The sequence below is a fragment of the Bufo gargarizans genome, chromosome 7, assembly GCF_014858855.1.
Source record: "Bufo gargarizans isolate SCDJY-AF-19 chromosome 7, ASM1485885v1, whole genome shotgun sequence".
NCBI classification, from domain to species: domain Eukaryota; kingdom Metazoa; phylum Chordata; class Amphibia; order Anura; family Bufonidae; genus Bufo; species Bufo gargarizans.
The window spans coordinates 23,446,225-23,467,545 of record NC_058086.1 but is presented as its reverse complement, the minus strand read 5'-3'; the positions used below and the strand labels follow the sequence as shown (position 1 = coordinate 23,467,545).

The following is a 21,321-nucleotide window of genomic DNA, read 5'->3' as shown; positions in this document are numbered from 1 at the left end:
CGAGAGATTTAGAGGGAATTAAATTTGAGGCCTAGTATTTAGGCGCTGGGTCACCGGTATGGATTTAGTGACAGAATTAGACTTGGAAATACACAGTAGCGGGTGTGTGTGAAGTTACTCTGAATGACCCTATGTGCACCTTCAATATTATATACCCTTTTTGGGATAGATTTCAAAGAGCTCTGATATAGCAGGAACCACTAAATTATGAAATTGCTAAATTGGGAATTGTATTTCAACCCAGAACAAGAAATGTGCTTGAACGGACACTAAATAACTCGCCCAGCTACAGCACTAGGGACAGATTTAGCTGGATATAAATTTGAGGCCTAGTATTTAGGCGCTGGGTGACCGGTATGGATTTAGTGACAGAATTAGACTGGGATATGGCCAAAAAATGAACAGACTATTGCTGGTTAAATGCACTTGGTGTGACAGCTTCACCCTGATGTAGGCTTTAGCCAAAAAACAACCACACCATTGAGGGTTAAATGCACTTGGTGACAGGCGCAGCTTGCCCCTGATTTTGTATATGGCCAAAAAATGAACAGACTATTGCTGGTTAAATGCACTTGGTGTGACAGCTTCACCCTGATGTAGGCTTTAGCCAAAAAACAACCACACCATTGAGGGTTAAATGCACTTGGTGACAGGCGCAGCTTGCCCCTGATTTTGTATATGGCCAAAAAATGAACAGACTATTGCTGGTTAAATGCACTTGGTGTGACAGCTTCACCCTGATGTAGGCTTTAGCCAAAAAACAACCACACCATTGAGGGTTAAATGCACTTGGTGACAGGCGCAGCTTGCCCCTGATTTTGTATATGGCCAAAAAATGAACAGACTATTGCTGGTTAAATGCACTTGGTGTGACAGCTTCACCCTGATGTAGGCTTTAGCCAAAAAACAACCACACCATTGAGGGTTAAATGCACTTGGTCGCAGCTTGTGCTGGCGCACCACAAGACACAAAATGGCCGCCGATCACCCCAGAAAAATGAGACTGACAAACGGTCTGTGCAGCCTAAAAACAGTGAGCAATTGAGGATCAGCAGCTCAATGATCCACAGCTGCAGATCGATCAGTTAATCAAGTCCTTTGGAGGAGTTAATCTGCCTAATCTCGCCCTACTGTCGCAGCCGCAACCTCTCCCTACGCTAATCAGAGCAGAGTGACGGGCGGCGCTATGTGACTCCAGCTTAAATAGAGGCTGGGTCACATGGTGCTCTGGCCAATCACAGCCATGCCAATAGTAGGCATGGCTGTGATGGCCTCTTGGGGCAAGTAGTATGACGCTTGTTGATTGGCTGCTTTGCAGCCTTTCAAAAAGCGCCAAGAAAGCGTCACAAAAGCGCGAAGAAAGCGACGAACACCGAACCCGAACCCGGACTTTTACGAAAATGTCCGGGTTCGGGTCCGTGTCACGGACACCCCAAAATTCGGTACGAACCCGAACTATACAGTTCGAGTTCGCTCATCCCTACTAACGAGCATTCATAGAAATGCTCATTAACAAATATCTGTCAATGTAAATGTGCCGCCGATTACCCGATCAACAAGCAAAATGCTTGTTCGTCGGGTAATTTGATAGTTTGTGTAGGCATCTAAAACGTCACCTGCAGGCAGCAGATTGTGCTGTATAAACAGCGATGGCATTAGCGATCACTCCTGCCCCATGCTGTGGATGCCGCAGTCTCCTCCACTAACGAGCAGGCGTTGTAGGGAAGGAATGCTGCCTTCCCGACAATCGCCTGCAGTATTGTCCCGCGTGCACCCTTTTCCTGACCCCTTATATTTCAGTTCCCTGTTCCCTATAATAAGAAATAGTTGTTAGTTATTGGGAATCCTGTTTTAGGTTTTTCCACCCCTCCATATTTCTTTATCCTTCTTTCTTTTTATTTCAGCATATTTGTACCATGATCCAGAAACACATCGATAAAACTTTCCATAAAAGATGTCGTTTTGTCCGGAATCATTCTTGTTTGCTTAATATGACTGTATCTAATTACATAGTTAAAGATTAAATCACATTTTACTAGGCATTCATGTGGAAACTCACATACTACCACAATCACAAAGCCTTTTTCTGTATTAATACAGGCGGGTACTTTTATAATGCACTCATGTCAATCTCGATATGTTTACAGCAGGACAGTAAATTGGGAACTGAGGTTTACAATCGGTTTTAAGTGCAACTCCAGTTAGCCATTTCCCTTGGTAAGTTTTTAGTTGGGGGACGTTCAGAATGACTTGGGGAGAAAAGTATCTGGCAGTTGCTTCTCTGTATTAAAGCTTTGGACACTTTTGCATCAATATTTTATGTTATTGAATAGCATCTATTATGTGATACAAATCAGCCATTTGTCTTCTGCAGCCTGTATGTCTTCATATAAATTGCAAGCTGCCAGTCCCATTTAGGGTTACTTTCAAACATATGTAGGCCCTGATTTATCAAGAATGGGCTAAGCCGGTCTGGATGAGCCCTGCGCTGCCGGAGCAGGCATTTAGGCAGGCAGTGAGGCCTGGAGAAATGAATGGAGGATGGGAGTGGTAGTGGCTTTGGAGGTAGTAATTGTACCCCTAAATCACAGTGGTAACCCTCTGCATCAGGTTTTCATTAACCAGTTCCCGACCACCTATAGGCTATAAATGTCCAGTGACAGCAGGGATCCCCATAGAGAAGGCAAGGACAGTTCCTTGGTGCCCCTGCCTTCTGGTTCGCTGTATACATAGTGCTGAACGAGCAGTGTGATTACAGCTCAGGAAGCACTATGCCGCTTCCTGTTCCGGCCCTGGCAGTCATGTGGCTGGGAGACTGCAGGAACTGTTGAGTCTTCCTGTACAGCCTGTCTGGGGGATTGTATTCCCCTTTAACTGGGGCTACTATGTTAGCCCCAGTATAGGAGAAATCAGCAGTAAAAAATGTGATGTTAAATGCCCCCCAGAGGTCTTGTATGATCTCAGGGGGGACAAAAAAATTATAAAATAACTAAATAAAAAAACACTTTCCCCAATCAAGTCAATTGTTTAAAATAGAGCCAAAAAATTTGACATATTTGGCATCGCCATGTCCGTAACAACAGACTCTATAAAAGTATCACATGATGTATCCCATCAGGTGAACGCTGTAAAACAAAATGTTTATAAAAATGATACCAAAAGAGCTACCTTCGTATGTCCCCCATAATGATACCAATGAAAACATCACCTCATCCCACAAAAAAACAAGCCCTCACACAAGACCATAGCCAGAAAATATTAAAAAATATGGCTCTAGAAAATAGCACAAACACATGATTTTTTATCCCAAAAGATGGACTTATTGTGTAAAACTAAAAATATACATATTTAGTATCACTGCATCCATGATGACTGGCTCTATAAAAATATCAGATGATCTACCCCATCAGTTGAACACAGTAAAATTTTTTATAAAAATTACTACAAGATACTTTTTTTGTTATCACCTTGTCTCCCAAATAACATTGTAACGGGGCGCCGAAGGTGCACTCGGTCTCGCATCAGCCGAAGACCTGCTGCTTAGCTTCGGGAGCGAGGATCTGTGTTTGACCTCGTTCCCAGGGCGGCTTTGCTAGCTGGGAGGCTCCCTGCTCCTAGGTCTGCCTTGAGCGCCGAGCTGATCACTCAGTGCTCGACTTGTCTGTCTGTCGGTCATGTGACGCTGGCTACGTCACATGACCCTCACTCCCCACTATAAATACAGGAGGCCTGCTGGCTACAGGTTGCCTGTGATTTTCGTCTCTAGGGCTGTGTGTACTATTATTATTGCTTCCTACTTGACCTCTGGTATTGACCTTGTTTGTTTCCTGACCTCGCTTTGCCCGCTCCCTTGGTACCTACGCTATCTCTCGGATTTGACCTCATTCTCGGATTTCATCTCCTGCCTCATCCCTTGTATTGACATGACCTCCCGGACCGACCTCGGCTAGTTGACCCGCCATTGCCTTTCCCATCACAGGGTACTGTTGTCTTATCTACCTCCCTGTCTATCCATTTGCCTTAGTCTTGTGTACCGCCTTCTACCTTGGCTGTCTGTTCCTCTCTTTCTCTGTTTGCTCTGCTCTACACTTACGTAGGTTAGGGACCGTCGCCCTGTTGCGCCCCGTCATCTAGGGCGGGTGGTGCAAGTAGGCAGGGACAGGGTTGAGGGTGGCAGTTTAGGGGGTGCACCTCCTCTCTACCTTCCTTACTTGTGACAAACATAACATCAAGTCATGAAAAAGTCTTATGTACCCCAAAATGGTACTGATAAAAAGTATAATCTGTCCTGCCAAAGGCAAGCCCTCAGACATCTATTTTGGCAGAAAAATAACAGTGTTATGGATGTTAGTGTATGGCGATGCTAAATATAACAGATTTTTTATAAAATTGATTTTATTACACAAAGTAGTAAAACATAAAATATATATATATAAATTTGGTATTGCCATAATAGTATTGTATGAATTATGAAAAAATAAAGATAAAAAATCTGACAGAATTTAATTTTTTGGTGAATTTAGGTGAACTAACAAAAAAGAGATAAAAAGTGATCTAAAAGCCAAATATACCCCAAAATGGTAACAAAAGCTACAGCTTTTCCCACAAAAAAATTAGCCCTCACACAGCTCATTCAACAATCATTTCAGCAAATTCATTGTTAGAAAATCCAGATGTCGCTCCTTCCCTACTGAGCCCTGGCGTATCCCCAAACAAGCAGTTTACAACCACATAAGGGATGTTTCTGTGTTCAGGAGAAAATGGGTAATAAATTGTGGGTTGATATTCTCCTTTTATCCTTTAAGAAAAAGAAAGTTTGGACCTAAAACACTATTTTCTTGTAAAAAAAAAGATTTTTTTTTATTTTCACAGCCAAGTGTTAGAAATTCTATGAAACACCTGTTGGGTCTAAGTGCTCACTACACCCCTTAAAAATGTACTTGGGTTCTGTAGTTTGTAGTTATTTTTGGGGGGGTTTCCACTGTAGGGGTATCTCAGGGTCTCTTCAAATGCAACATGGCGCCCAAAGACCATTCCAGCAAAATCTGTCCTCCACAAGCCATAGAATGCTCCTTCTGAGCTCTGCCATGTGCCCATACAGCAGTTTACAACCACATATGGGGTGTTTCTGTAAACTACAGAATCAGTGTGATACATATGGAGGTTTGTTTTGCTGGTAACACTTGATGTGTTACAGAAAACAATAGATTAAAATGGAAAATCTGCAAATAAAGTTGAAATATTGAAATGTCACCACCATTTTGCTTTAATTCCTTTGGAATACCTAAAGGCTTAACAACATTTCTAAGATCATTTTTGCATAGTTTGAGGGGTGTAGTTTCTGAAATGGGGTAATTTATGGGTGGTTTCTATTATGTAAGCTCCTCAAAGTGATTTCAGAACTTAATTGGTCCTTTAAAAAGTTGATTTGGGAAATTTTCTTGAAAATTTAAAAAATTTGCTTCTAAAACTTCGAACATCCTAAAAAATTAAATAGCATTACCAAAATGATGCCAACATAAAGTAGACATATGGTGAATGTCAATTAGTAACTATTTTATGAGGTATCACGATGAAGTTTAGAAAACAGTGAATTTTTCCAAATATATGGTAAATTTTGGATTTTTTTTATAAATAAAGATAAAACATATTGATTCAAATTCACCATTAACATGATGTACAAAGTGTCATGAAAAAACTATCTCAGAATGGCTTGGATAAGTTAAAAGCATTCTAGATGTATTACCACATTAAGTGACACGTCAGATTTGCAAAATTAGCCTAGGTCAGAAAATGGCCTGGTCTGACAGTGGTTAAAAATATCTCTGTACTTTCCTCCATTAAAGGGGTTAGCTCTGAACCCGGACATATCCCCATTTTAACCCAGGCAGCCCCCCTAACTTGAGCATCGGAGCTAGAAAACACCCCAGAGCATGATGCTCCCTCTACCATGTATGATCCCCCTCCACCATGCTTCACTGTAATGGTGGTATTGGAAGGAAATGGGAGCCAATGCCTGGTTTCTTCTAGATGTGATGCTCATAATTTAGGCCAACAAGTTTAATCTTTGTTTCATTAGACCAGAGAATCGTGTTTCTCACAGTCTGAGAGTCCTTTAGGTGTTTTTTAGCTACCTCCAAGCAAGCTTTCATGAGGAGCGGCTTCTTTCTGGCCACTCTGCAATAAGACCCAGATTAGTGAAGTGCTGCAGTGATGGTTGACTTTCTGGGAGTTGCTACCATCTGCACACAAGATCTTTGGAGATCAGCCAGAGTGACCATTGGGTACTTGGTCACCTCTCTTACCAAAGCCCTTCTCTCCTGAATACTTAGTTTGGAGAGCCACCAGCTGTAGGAAGAGTCCTTGTTGTTCCAAACTTTTTCCATTTGAGAATTATGGAAGCCATTGTGCTCTTGGGAACTTTCAGTGCAGCAGACATTTTTTGTACTCCTCCAGATCTGTGCCTCCACACAATACTGTCTCTGATCTCTACAAGCAGTTCTTTTCTCTTTGTGACTTGGTTTTTGCTCTGATATGCATTTTCAGCTGTGAGACCTTATATGGACAGGACTGTGTCTTTCCAAATCATGTCCAATCAACTTAATTCAACGCAGGTGGAAGCTAGTCAAAGTATAGAAACATCTCAAAGGTGATATAGCCTCCCGAGCTAAATTTCAAGTGTCTTAGCAAGCAGTCTAAATACTTATGTCCATGCAAGTTTTTGTTAGTTTTTTTACAATAACTTTGCAAACATTTCTAGCATTCTGTTTTCACTTTCTCATTATGGGGTATTGAGTGCAGACTGAGTTGAAAACGTCAACGTTTTTAACTATAACACAAAGCTACAACATAACAAAATGTGAAAAAAGTGAAAGGGTCTGAAGACTTTCTGAATGCATTTTATATAGCTTCATGAATGTATCCATAGCATCCAGACTGAACATTGTTGTTAGATTTGGAGAAATAAAAAAAAGAAAGTAGTTTATATTTAAAAAAGTATTTTTTTTTGTTTCAAGGGACACTACCATAAAAAAATTATCACATATTTAAAAACTATACCATATGTGAATATTTTATGTAATTTGTTGTGTACAAAAAATGGGTGGACGGTTTGATGATGATAACTTTTTGAAGTTACTCCATGTTTTCTACTTCCTGTTCTCGCTTTTTAACTTTCCCCTTTGTTTGAACTTTTAGCACGGCAAACAGCCTTGTTTGACTTTCTCAGTCAGACCATTCCCAGAGAAGGAAGGGATAGAGTGCCTCAATCAGAGCCTCACGCATTACACCGATAAGTGCAATGCTCTTCTGTGAACATAGTTCTTTAGGCCTACCAAGAAAATAATACAGCTGAAATACTATTATCCTAATTCTAGAATTTACTATTATGCTAACAGACAGCAGCTTCCCACCACAGCAGCAGTAAACTGACAATGGGTTTCCTATCTACATGGGAGTTTTAGCTCTCTGTACAGAAGGACAGTCATTTGTAGTTAGTGTTGAGCGAATCTCTTTGGATTGCTGCATTCGAACCCTAATAGTTTGAAAACTTCGTTAACACTATAACTGCTGTCCTATATTAAAATGTATGGACTCCGCGGAGGTCTTTGCGCACTTGCTAAAGAAATAGCAAGACTTGCTTCATTGCCCGTCTAAGATGTGACACTTCGTTTATTTGCTAAACTCGGCTTCGCTAATGAGGCAGGAAGCCAAGTTCAGCTTCGGATTTTGACACTGTAATTTATACGAAAAAAAGAAGTGTCACATCATAGAAGCGATACGAAGCAAGTCTTGCCATATTTGCCACAAGCTCGCAAGGACCTTGGCTGAACTTGATGGACTTATGTCTTTTTTCAACCGTATTAGCTATGTAACTATATGTAACTCTGTTACTATGACCTCCGCGGAGCCCATATAATTTACGGTAGGACAGAGGCTATATTGTTAACGACGTTTTCAAACGAATCAGGTTCCGATACAGCAATCCAAACCTGATTCGCTCAACACTATTTATAGTTGATTTTTAATGGCATAGAACTGCAGAAATAAAAAGAAAAGAAAAACGGTCAAAAATTATTTAAAGGGTAACTGTCATATTTTTTTATTTGTCAGTTTATTAGAGGTAGGCATGTATACCTGAGTTAGTCTGTCAATGATTGTCAAAAGATCTGTAATTACCTTATAATAACAGCTTTCATTAATGTCCCCCATCCCTTTCCACTGCTCCCTTAAAAGACAGTTGCTAGGGCTTGTCTGTCTTGCCTTTAGTGTAAACACAAGACGGAGGGGCGGTCCTTCACACTGCATGCCTGCATAAGGCTTCAGAGTGAGGAGGCGTGTCTCTCAGTAATCCAATCTGATTGGCTGGCAGGGAGCTGCTGGCTACAGCAAGTGTGTATGGGAAGTGAAGGGAAAGCAGAGAACTGGCAGAGGAGCCACCTTGAGAAGATCCTCATATTGTGAATGTTTAAACAGCTGTAACTAAGGGAAAAACTCAAGGAAAACAGTGGTACGTGAAGAAACTAAAGATTGCTTTATGCATAAGAGTCCATTTACACATCCGCAAAATGGGTCCGCATCCGTTCCGCAATTTTGCAGAACAGGTGCGGACCCATTCATTTTCAATGGGGCCGGAATGTGCTGTCCGCATCCGCATTTGCAAATCCGCACTTCCGATCCGCACTTCCGTTCCGCAAAAAAATAGAACAGTCACCGCAGTCACTAATTCGCTGATTAGCGTAATCAGCATTAGTACTTTATAGTATCTGTAAGTGATCAGAACTGATCACAGTCAGATCTAAAATAGTATTAGTGTCACCTTAGCTCGCCCTCCACCCAAAACGCAGTGTTTGCCTGATCAGGCCTGATGGGTCGCCCACACATGCGTTCACCCACGCCTGCCCCGCCGCAGTGACAAAAAAATATTGATATTTTTTATCAATCACAGCGGCTTCCTGTTTTTTTTACCTTCTAGGTGGACCAAGCAGATCAACCAGCTGCAGCACTGATGTGCATTCTGACAGAAGCATTGCGCTGCTGTCAGATTACACACAAGCCGGTGTATGCGGCGCTGCAAGACGAGATTTCTCCTCTGCAGTAAAAAAAGATACGTTTGCCGAGGCTTATGAGCTGAGGGGCGGTGTCCATATGCTTTGGCAAACACTTTGTATATAAAAAATGAAAATAAAAATAATTCCGGCAATGATTTATTCATCCACATCGATTGATGTGAATGGAGAAATCAGGTTTGCCAGGGCATACGAGCTGAGTGGGTTTGGATGTTGGGCGGAGCTCCTATGTCCTGGCAGACACTTTTCCCCTCTTTTTCTTTTTTGCACATTTTTTGGCAGAGATTTTTTCATCCATATTGATCGATGTGAATTAAGAAATCTGTGCCGTTCATTTTTTCTTTCAGCCCAGAGGCTGAACAGAAAAAAAAAATCTCATTACCCGTATGCTCAATATAAGGGGAATATGAGACTTTGTAAGAAAAAAATATATAATTCCATTTCCGCTAACTTGTGACAAAAAATAAAAACTGCCCTGGCATTTTAGGGGCCCTAAAGCGTGAGAAGAAGTCTGGAATCCAAATGCCTAAAAATGCCCTCCTAAAAGGTACTCATTGGAATTTGGGCCCCTTTGCGCACCTAGGCTGCAAAAAAGTGTCACACATGTGGATTCCAAACTACTTCTCACGCTTGAAGGCCCCTAAAATGCAAGGGCAGTATAAATACCCCACAAGTGACCCCGTTTTAGAAAGAAGACAACCCAAGGTATTCCGTGAGGGGTATGGTGAGTTCATGTAAAATTTAATTTTTTTTGTCACAAGTTAGTGGAATATGAGACTTTGTAAGAAAAAAAAAATCAATTTCCGCTAACTTGTGACAAAAAATAAAAACTTCCATGAACTCACTATGCCCATCAGCGAATACCTTAGGGTGTCTACTTTCCGAAATGGGGTCATTTGTGGGGTGTTTCTACTGTCTGGGCATTGTAGAACCTCAGGAAACATGACAGGTGCTCAGAAAGTCAAAGTGCGTAAATTAATTTTTTTGCACCATAGTTTGTAAACGCTATAACTTTTACCCAAACCAATAAATATACACTTATTGCATTTTTTTTTTATCAAAGACATGTAGAACAATAAATTTAGAGAACAATTTATATAGAAATGTAGTTTTATTTTAAACATTTTACAACAGAAAATGAAAAATTTATATAAAAAAAAGTCAAAATGTCAGCAGCAATGAAATACCACCAAATGAAAGCTCTATTAGTGAGAAGAAAAGGAGGTAAAATTAATTTGGGTGGTAAGTTGTATGACCGAGCAATAAACCGTGAAAGTAGTGTAGTGCAGAATTGTAAAAAGTGGTCTGGTCATTAAGGGGGTTTAAGCTAGGGGGGCTGAAGTGGTTAAGGATTAAACTGCTTTATATATGCAAAAAAATATTGAGACCTACTTTTTAACTAAGCATTACCTGTTAAGGAGAAAAGTGAAGTTGAAACTAATTACAGGGATGTTTTTTAAGGTCAGGACATTGCATGTCTGTTTCCCCACTATTCTTATTTTAGTGTGCCTTTGCAACCCTGCAAAATTACCTACATCCCCATTTTAAGAGGGTGATTTCAAAAGTGGTTTGTGGATGTTCATCTACGTCTCTAAAATGACAAATGTGAAAAATTATGCAACACTGAATGTGCTGACTTTGCAGGGTTTGTATCCAGGATACCGAACAGTTGTGATCGCTGTTGATGGCCAGCAAAATTACCTGTCTGACTTTGATAAGGTGAAAACAATGATCTAGATGAAAATGAATATTCTATAGTTACACTATTAAAGGGGTTATCCGAGCCTGGATATGCCCCCCCCCCCCCCCATATGACCGGGCCCCTTACACTGCATATACTTACCTAGCTCCTTGCTCCCTGTGGCACTCCTGGTCCCCGCACGGCCACCGCTGCTTCTCTCTGTGCGCTGATGAAAACATGCGGTGTCAGGGGCGTGGGTGACACTAGGGAGGCTTGTCCCCGTTACCGCCTGCCATTGGCTGCCCCCCCCCCCCCCGACACCAGATGTTTTCATCCGCACACAGGGAAAAGCATCAGTTGCCTTGCGGGGACAAAGAGCAGCGCAGGGAGAGGGGAGCCAGGTAAGTAGAATCAGTGTGAGGGGCCTGGGTATATGGGGGGGGGGCATTTCCAGGCTCAGATAACCCCTTTAAAGGTTGCCCCATTGAAATAACCCCTACTCATATTTCCTATTAAGGTTTTTTATGGACCCCATTAAGAGCCAGAGTGAAAAGCTGTTGCGCATCAGTGACTCCAGCTCTGAGGGATCCAACATTTATTTTAATGACCACTTCTTTTACCCTGTAGCAGCCACTGACTGCCAGGCCAGCTTCATTAAAAAGACAGGTTACCTTTATGAGAGAACCTCTTGACAGGGATATTCCCATCTAAGACATTTAAGGCCACTCCACAGGAAATGCCATACATTTCTGTGGTTGAAGGTCTGGATCTTCCACCTATTTCCTAAAAAAGGATTCCCATACACCCATCTTGCCTGGTAAAACAGCTGCTGGCCACAACTTCCAGGCGGAGAATAATGGAGAAGTATCTGCCTAGATGCAGCAACCAGCATCCACCTCATCAGGAAGGATAGGTATTGGGAGGCCCCTGTTTTGGATATTGACGGACATGGAACCAACATTTGCTAGAAATTAATAGTATATTGTGTGAAATATCCCTTTAAAGGGGGTTTCCAGGTTATACATATTGAAGATTTAACACGGGCCATGTGTTGGACACATCTCCCAGGTCCGACTGCAGCTCTTGACCCGAACTGACTGCATCATAGTGATTTATGATACAGTCAGTCCCTATCTGATCAAGGCTCTATTGTATTGTACTTACATGATTATGTGAGTACAGCCCAATAGCCACATGATCAGATAGGAACTGTCTGTATCATAAATCCCTATCAGTCCAGGAGATGAGGCTGACACGGACCGTGTTTCCTGGACCAAGCACAGTCATGTGAATCAGCCCTAAGGTAAGATCATCAATATCTATAACCTGGAAACCCCTTTTAAAGGGATATTTCACACAATATACTTTAAATTTCTAACAGTCCTGAGTCTCATTCTGCAGTTAGAAGGATTTAATTGGAGTAGCAGTCGTCAGTTGAGCATGATCCCTTCTGCTCCATTAAAACCTCTCCTCCATAGTGGTACGGGCAGGACCGCCATTCTTCTAGTGATCAATGGGAGGTGGGTCCACTAGTGATCAGTAATTCAAATGTCCACTGTGGCACAGCCTCTTTCATAAATATACAGTACTAGCAAAAGGACCCGGCTTCGCACGGGTATATTTCCTCTATTTTGTTTAATATTTCTGTGTGTCGTTAAACGATATTGACAGTATCCCCCATAACAGTGACCTCTACAGCACCCCACCCCTTTAACAGTGAACTCCACAACCTCTCACTCCCTAACACTGACCCCCCCACAGCACCCCACTCCCTTGACAATGATCTCCTCAGGGGCCCGCCCCCTTAACAGTGACCTATACAGCACCCCGCTCCCTTAACACTGACCTCTATAGGGGACTGTCCCCTTATCTATGACCTCCACTATTCCATGCTCCGTTAACAGAGGCCTCCACAGCACCCGCCCCTTTACCAGTGAATGCCACAGTACCCCGTTCCCTTAACAGTGACCTGCACAGTACCCTGCTAACTTAACAGTGACTTCCACAGCAACTGCCCCTTTAATAGTGGCCCCTGCCCCCTTATCAGTGACCTCCACAGTGCCCGTCCCTTTAACAGTGAACTCCACAGCAGCCTTCCCCTTTAACACTAACATCCACAATGCCCGCCCCTTTAACAGTGACCTCCACAGCAACTGCCCCTTTAATAGTGGCCTGACCTCCACAGTGCCTGCCCCTTTAACAGCGACCTCCACAGCAGCTGCCCCTTTAATAGTGGCCCCTTCCCCCTTAACAGTGACCTCCACAGCGCCCTGCCCCTTTAAGGCTAGGGCTACATGACGACATGTGTTGTGCGATATTTTTATAATGATAGGTTATGCTGTTGCACTGTGACATGCTGCGACACGACAGTCGCAAAAAATCCATCCAAGATGGATGCATGTAGCAGCATAGTTGTGCCCTATGTGTCATGCGACTTATTGTCGTAGTGTATCCCTAGCCTAAAGCTGACCTACAGCAGTGAAGAAAAATGGCTGGGTGGTTACAGAAACCTGGAGTAGAACTGTGTGTATGTGGAGACTAAGTGCCTGCTAGCTTCTATTAGCTGATAAGGGACATGTGACCGTGTGTATGGCAGTTGGGATATGAAGAGAAAGACCTTGCAGGCTTGTATTGGCTAATGCAGGTCATTTTTGGGAATATCTCAGGAACGGTATATCCTAGAGAGCTGAGACCCAGTCTAAAACCTTCCCGGACACCTGATGTACCTGTGTGCCAAATGTGGTGAAGATCGGTCCAGTCGTTTGGTCGCGCATAAAGAACAGACAGACAGAAACTCATCTCTTATATATATAAAAATGAGTTTCTGTCTGGATATCTGTCTGTCTGTTCTTTATGCGCGACCAAGCAACTTTACCGATCTTCACCAAATTTGGCACACAGGTACATCAGGTGTCTGGGAAGGTTTTAGACTGCATCTCAGCTCTCTAGGACGTACCGTTCCTGAGATATTCCCAAAATATGACCTACATTAGCCAATACAAGCCTGAAAGTCTTTCTCTTCAAATTCCAACTGCCATACACACAGTTTTACTCCAGGTTTCCATAACAACCCAGCCATTTTTCTTCACTGCTGTAGGTGAGCTTTAGGCTAGGGCTACAGGATGACAATAAGTGGCGCAACACAAGTCGTCGTGTAGGCCTAGCATTAAAGGGGCAGGGCGCTGTGGAGGTAACTGTTAAAGAGGCGGGCACTGTGGAGGTCACTATTAAAGAGGTGGGCACTGTGGAGGTCACTGTTAAAGGGGCGGGGGCACTGTGGAGGTCACTGTTAAAGAGGCAGGCGCTGTGGAGGTCACTGGTAAAGGGGCGGGCACTGTGGAGGTCAGTGTTAAAGGGGCGAGCGCTGTGGAGGTCACTGTTAAAAAGGGGGCGTCTGTGGAGGTCACTATTAAAGGGGCAGGCACTGTGGAGGTCACATGTCCTATCTTTTTGCGGAACGGCCGGATCGCGTACCCATTAAAGTGAATGGGTCTGCAATCCGCTGCGGCTGCCCCACGGTGGAAGTTCGTGCATTGCGGCCCGCAATGGAGGTCACTGTTAAAGAAACGGGCACTGTGGAGGTCACTGTTAAAGGGACGTGCACTGTAGAGGTCACTGTTAAAGGGGCGGGCACTGTGGAGGTCAGTGTTAAAGGGACGTGCACTGTGGAGGTCACTGTTAAAGGGGCGGACACTGTGGAGGTCACTGTTAAGGGGGCAGGGGCCACTATTAAAGGGGCAACTGCTGTGGAGGTCACTGTTAAGGCAGCAGCGTACTGTGAGGTCACTGTTAAGGCAGCATGGTACTGTGGAGGTCACTGTTTAGGGGGCGGGCCCCTGAGGAGGTCAACGTTAAGGGGATGGGCTGCTGTGGAGGTCCCAATTTAAAGTGGCGGGGCACTGTGGGAAGGGTTAGTGTTAAGGAGTGGGGGACTGTGGAGTTCACTGTTAAAGGGGCAGGGTGCTGTGGAGGTCACTTACTGTCGATATCTTTTAACGACACACACAAACATTAAATTAAATAGATGAAATATACCCGTGCAAAGCCGGGTCCTTCTGCTATTTTTATATTTATAAGCGATTAAACAGATTTTCTAGGATAAAGCAAAACATGTTTCAAGAGAGAAAATGTCTTAAAGGGATTATCCCATGACTAATGTAAAAATTGAAAATCAGATATCATATAGTACTTGACAATCTCTTTCTAGCAAAGCTAGAACCAGCCCTGTACCTCATATGGATCCAGAGATCTTCACATTCACTGCTCTACTAGATTTATATCAAGCTGGCAGCTCAAGGGGAGTGTATTTTCTGCTGTAGCTAAGGGGGCGTGTCTCAGCTCTCCCTATCACAGCTCAGGGGGCGTGTCCATGCTCTCCCTATCACAGCTCAGGGGGCGTGTGTCCATGATCTCCCTATCACAGCTCAGGAGGCAGATGAAACTGAGCACGTGCGGCCTTCTCAGTGAGCAGGTCAAAGAAATAAGAAAAACAACAAACAGCAGATGGCACTATACAGTTTTACTGCAAAATTTTTAATTACATGCAATTACAAAAGCATTCAGATCCAGGTGCTGGTTTGAAAACTGTAGAATATTTTTCATGGGACAACCCCTTTAAAATAAAAAAATATCTGTTACTCATCTATTAAAGTAGCTGTTGCCTGTTGACATCACAGCTTGAGTAGAGGAGGACCACTGCTGGGCAGCCAGAAGAAAGAGTGAGGCAGCTCAGGCTGGACAAGTACATACAGGAGTCATGCAGAGGTCGGTGCTGCTGTTTGAGGGAAAATGCAGCTGCCCCTCTGCCCCCGATGTCTGCTGTCAGTATGCCCGTCTGTCACAGCACAGGGGCAGCAGCTACAGGCTGCTTCTATGAAGTGTGGTCAGACAGTAGGCTTAGGCCAAATTGCCCATTTTATAATCCGCCATTGGTCATGGGACTACACTTAGATCTCTCTACATGGGAATAACCCTTTAAGATATAATCGATTCGTAATATAAAAAAAAGGAGAAAAAAGTTACAATTAAATAAAAAATAATCCATACCGCATTCCCTTTAGGTGTTGGTTGAATAAGTGGTGCCAAATGTGCAACCTGCCAGAGCACAGCATAATTAAGAATTTGTGTTATATAGACATGCACATTCCAGTCTTGTTGGCACGGAGCAGAATTTTTGTTTCGTGTTTTATCAGGTCTTTATACTAATTCTAAACTAAATGCATTAAAGTGTAACTAGTGTCACTGTAAAGTACACAGTTACTAAATGTGTAGAGAATTGCTTAAACAGCAATGGCACAATACGCGACTGTAGAGTACTCTGAAGACTACACTTGTCTGACTTCAGGTAGTGGCATTTATCATGTAGAGAAAGTTAATACAAGGCACTTCGGCTACTTTCACACTTGCGGCAGAGTGATCCGGCAAGCAGTTCCATTGCCGGAACTGCCTGCCGGATCTGGCAATCTCCATGCAAACGGACAGCATTTGTAGACGGATCCAGATGCGGATCCGTCTCACAAATGCATTGCAAGAACGGATCCGTCTCTCCGCTTGTCATGCGGACAAACTGATCCATTTCTATTTTTTTCCGCATTTTTAAAGGTCTGCGCATGCGCGGACCGGAAGGACGGATCCGATGTTGCGGTATTTTTAATCTGGCACTAATACATTTTCGGAATTTTGGACGGAGATAAAACCGCAGCATGCTGCGGTATTATCTCCGTCCTGAAAAGTCAAAAAGACTGAACTGAAGACATCCTGATGCATCCTGAACAGGATTTCTCTCCATTCAAAATGCATGGGGATAAAACTGATCAGTTATTTTCCGGTATTGAGCCCCTAGGACGGAACTCAGTGCCGGAAAAGAAAAACGCTAGTGTGAAAGTACCCTTACTAATGTATTGTGATTGTCCATATTGCCTCCTTTGCTGGCTTGATTCTTTTTTCCACTCACATTATACGCTGCTTGTATCCAAGGGTTATGACCACCCTGCAATCCAGCAGCGGTGGTCATGCTTGCACACTTTAGGAAAACATGCCTGCCTATGCGTACTCCTGAGGTCTCAGCCACCAGAGAGGCCAGCACTTTCTGCATCCATACGTCCATTCCACTAAAGATAGAAAATGTACTATTCTTGGCTGCAAAATGCAGACCACGGGCCCAGCCTATTGAAGTCAATGGGTCCTCAAAAAAAAAGAAAACAGATGCAATATGACATCACACGGACATCATTGGTATTTTGCGGATCCGCATTATATATGGTTGAGCGCATGAGTCCTTACTTTGAGACAGAATTGTGGAGCACACCGGCTTTTACACAAAGCCTTGTTCCTTTTCAAGTAAGGCCTCTTGCACGCCGCAATGCACCAACACCCACCTTGGGGCAGCCGCAGTGGATCGCGGACCCATTCACTTTAATGGGTCCGAGATCCGGCCTTTCCGCAAAAAGATAGGACATGTTCTATCTTTTTGCGGAACGGAAGTATGGGACAAAACCCATGGAAGCACTCCGTAGTGCGGATCCATTGAAGTGAATAGGTCCGCATCCGTGATGCGGAATGCACACGGATCGGTGCCCGTGTATTGCGGATCCGGAAATGCGGTCCACAATACGGCCACGGAGCGCACACAAACATTTGTGTGCAAGAGGAATAAGCCAGAGGCAGACATACTGCCTATACAGCCAGCTCAGCTGCACAGGAGCCTGATGGGGAGGGGGCCCTTCCCTGCTGTAGAGCAGTAGCAGGAGGGCCCATGCTGTACTGCTAAACTGAGAATGGGGTTTACTGGGCCAGTGGGGGCAGAGCTTAGCAGAGCAACCAGGGCCCCCAGACATAACTTTGCTTGAGGCTCCAGAAATGCGAAATCCACTCTGAGTATTTACCCTATGATTTCCCCAATAAAATTTGCACCATTCGGTGTAATAAATTCCTGGATGATCTGTAAAAACAGTGGTATTTTTTACACTGTCTATAAAGGAAAAAAAAGTTTTTTTTATGCTGTTTAAAGGGGTTGTCTCACTTCAGCAAACTACATTTATCATGTAGAGGCAGTTACTAATGTATTGTGATTTTCCATATTGCTTCCTTTACTGGCTGGATTCATTTTTCTATCACATTATACGCTGCTTGTATCCAGTGGTTATGACCACCCTACAATCCATCACTGGTGGTCATGCTTGCACACTACAGGAAAAAGCATTGACCTCTGTGGTGGCCGGGACCGTGGGAGTGCGCACCCGCTTCTGTGCTCCAGCAGTGGTCACACCCCCTGAAAATGAGCAGTGTATAATGTGATGGAAAAATGAATCAAAGGAGGCAATATGGACAATCACAATACATTAGTAAGTGGCTTGTATTAACTTTCTCTGCATGATAAATGCCATTCACAGATTGTAAGCTCCTGCGCGCAGGACCCTCATCCCTCTTGTTGTTTATGAGTCTGTTTGTACATGAACCCTCCGGAATATGGTGGCGCTATATAAAGATTACTATTATTTACCGAAGTGAGACAACCCCTTTAAATTTCTCCTGATTACTGTGATTGTATGCATCATCATTGTACAGTTTACAGTAAATGCTGCTGACGTGTTCATATAGTATTCTAAACTTATGGTTTTCCACCCTGACCATCAATTTTTTGGGATAAGTTGGGCAGAAAAAATAAAAAAGGCTTGGCAACCCTGATCTGCAATAAACACAAAATTGCAAATATCCAACTTTGGGGAAATAAAGGAAGCTTATAGGCCAGTAGGGGGCAGCATCACCTTAATCAGATTTATTTGAAATATTATTTAGAAAATCCTGGGAGCACCCCTCGAGCAGGGAGATGATAGGACCAGAGGCTGCTGGCCAGTGGAGTAGACATAGGACAGCTATGTGCTCTCCAGTCCATGAAGGGTTGGGGTGGAGAGAGAGGAGGACCTCAAAGAGGAAAGGGGAGTGACAGGCAGCAGAGAGCCTGACACTTTACTACAGGCAAGGACTGATGAGAGGGAAGAGACAGTGACAGAGAATACTAGAGAGCTCTAAGTGTGACAGCTTCCAAGTGGGCACTGTCACATCCAGCCTGGACTGTCCCCCCAGCTTATGGCTGACTACTACTGAGCTCCAAGAGGCTATCCAGAGCACAGCCTGTCCTACTGACTGATAACCATTGCAGGTCAGTGATATTCATGTTAGAAGCTTATATTCCATACGTATGCACTTGAATCCTCCTTTGCTGCATGTGCTAGGAGTGGGAATATGCCTGTTTAAAGGGGCACTCTGATCATTTAATAACATTAGACATGTCAGAGGCCTCACATTGATGGTGGTCTGGGAAATGTGACCCTAACTGATGCACCAACAGATCCCTGCATTGATTGTAGTGAGATTCACTTTATTAGAGGATTTTTTTTATCTGCAGGTTCCTAATACTGTAACTATCTCATACATGGACTGACTACATAATCAGGTTTTTTTTCTTTCTATAAAGTCACGTTTACAAATTTTGCAATATTGTTGCCATTATAACATTGCAGGTTTTTATGCAGAGTCGGATTGACTTGTCAGTGTATGATACTGTATATACCTACTGTAATAAGGGCTGGGTGCTGATCAAGTGATTGCAGGTTGCAAACCTATTAGACATTTAATGGAGTCTGGTCAGTATGGGATGTAATATAGTGGTCTGTAGTAATATCTCACCTGTCCTGCAGTGTGGTCAGTATGTGATGTACTATAGTGGTCAGCAGTAATATCTCACCTGTCCTGCAGTGTGGTCAGTATGTGATGTAATATAGTGGTCAGTAGTAATATCTCACCTGTCCTTAATCGTGTCAGTATGTGATGTACTATAGTGGTCAGCAGTAATATCTCACCTGTCCTGCAGTGTGGTCAGTATAGGATGTAATATAGTGGTCAGTAGTAATATCTCACCTGTCCTTAATCGTGTCAGTATGTAATGTACTATAGTGGTCTGTAGTAATATCTCACCTGTCCTGTAGTGTGGTCAGTATGTGATGTACTATAGTGGTCAGCAGTAATATCTCACCTGTCCTGCAGTGTGGTCAGTATGTGATGTATTATAGTGGTCAGTAGTAATATCTCACCTGTCCTTAATCGTGTCAGTATGTGATGTAATATAGTGGTCAGCAGTAATATCTCACCTGTCCTGCAGTGTGGTCAGTATGTGATGTATTATAGTGGTCAGCAGTAATATCTCACCTGTCCTTAATCGTGTCAGTATGTGATGTAATATAGTGGTCAGTAGTAATATCTCACCTGTCCTTAATCGTGTCAGTATGTGATGTACTATAGTGGTCAGCAGTAATATCTCACCTGTCCTGCAGTGTGGTCAGTATGTGATGTATTATAGTGGTCAGTAGTAATATCTCACCTGTCCTTAATCGTGTCAGTATGTGATGTAATATAGTGGTCAGCAGTAATATCTCACCTGTCCTTCATCGTGTCAGTATGTGATGTAACATAGTGGTCAGCAGTAATATCTCACCTGTTCTGCAGTGTGGTCAGTATAGGATGTAATATAGTGGTCAGCAGTAATATCTCACCTGTCCTGCAGTGTGGTCAGTATGTGATGTAATATAGTGGTCAGCAGTAATATCTCACCTGTCCTGCAGTGAGGTCAGTATAGGATGTAATATAGTGGTCAGCAGTAATATCTCACCTGTCCTGCAGTGTGGTCAGTATAGGATATACTATAGTGGTCAGTAGTCATATCTCACCTGTCCTGCAGTGTGGTCAGTATGTGATGTACTATAGTGGTCAGTAGTAATATCTCACCTGTCCTTCATCGTGTCAGTATGTGATGTACTACAGTGGTCAGCAGTAATATCTCACCTGTCCTGCAGTGTGGTCAGTATGTGATGTACTATAGTGGTCAGTAGTAATATCTCACCTGTCCTTCATCGTGTCAGCATGTGATGTACTATAGTGGTCAGCAGTAATATCTCACCTGTCCTGCAGTGTGGTCAGTATGTGATGTAGTATAGTGGTCAGCAGTAATATCTCACCTGTCCTGCAGTGTGGTCAGTATGTGATGTAGTATAGTGGTCAGCAGTAATATCTCACCTGTCCTGCAGTGTGGTCAGTATGTGATGTAATATAGTGGTCAGCAGTAATATCTCACCTGTCCTGCAGTGTGGTCAGTATGTGATGTAATATAGTGGTCAGCAGTAATATCTCACCTGTCCTTCATCGTGTCAGTATGTGATGTAATATAGTGGTCAGCAGTAATATCTCACCTGTCCTGCAGTGTGGTCAGTATGTGATGTAATATAGTGGTCAGCAGTAATATCTCACCTGTCCTGCAGTGTGGTCAGTATGTGATGTAATATAGTGGTCAGCAGTAATATCTCACCTGTCCTTCATCGTGTCAGTATGTGATGTAATATAGTGGTCAGCAGTAATATCTCACCTGTCCTGCAGTGTGGTCAGTATGAGATGTAGTATAGTGGTCAGCAGTAATATCTCACCTGTTCTGCAGTGTGGTCAGTATAAGATATACTATAGTGGTCAGTAGTCATATCTCACCTGTCCTGCAGTGTGGTCAGTATAGGATATACTATAGTG

General features: G+C 43.2%; 1 protein-coding gene across 1 annotated transcript in view; it reads left to right on the top strand.

Moving 5' to 3' along the window:
• The first annotated feature begins 18,697 nt into the window (after positions 1-18,697).
• Positions 18,698-21,321, top strand: part of PPARG (peroxisome proliferator activated receptor gamma) — a 64,584-nt gene continuing 61,960 nt past the window's right edge. Inside the window, exon 1 of the mRNA XM_044301678.1 lies at positions 18,698-18,910. The gene's annotated coding sequence lies outside the window, so the exon portion shown is untranslated. The remainder of the gene's footprint in view (positions 18,911-21,321) is intronic.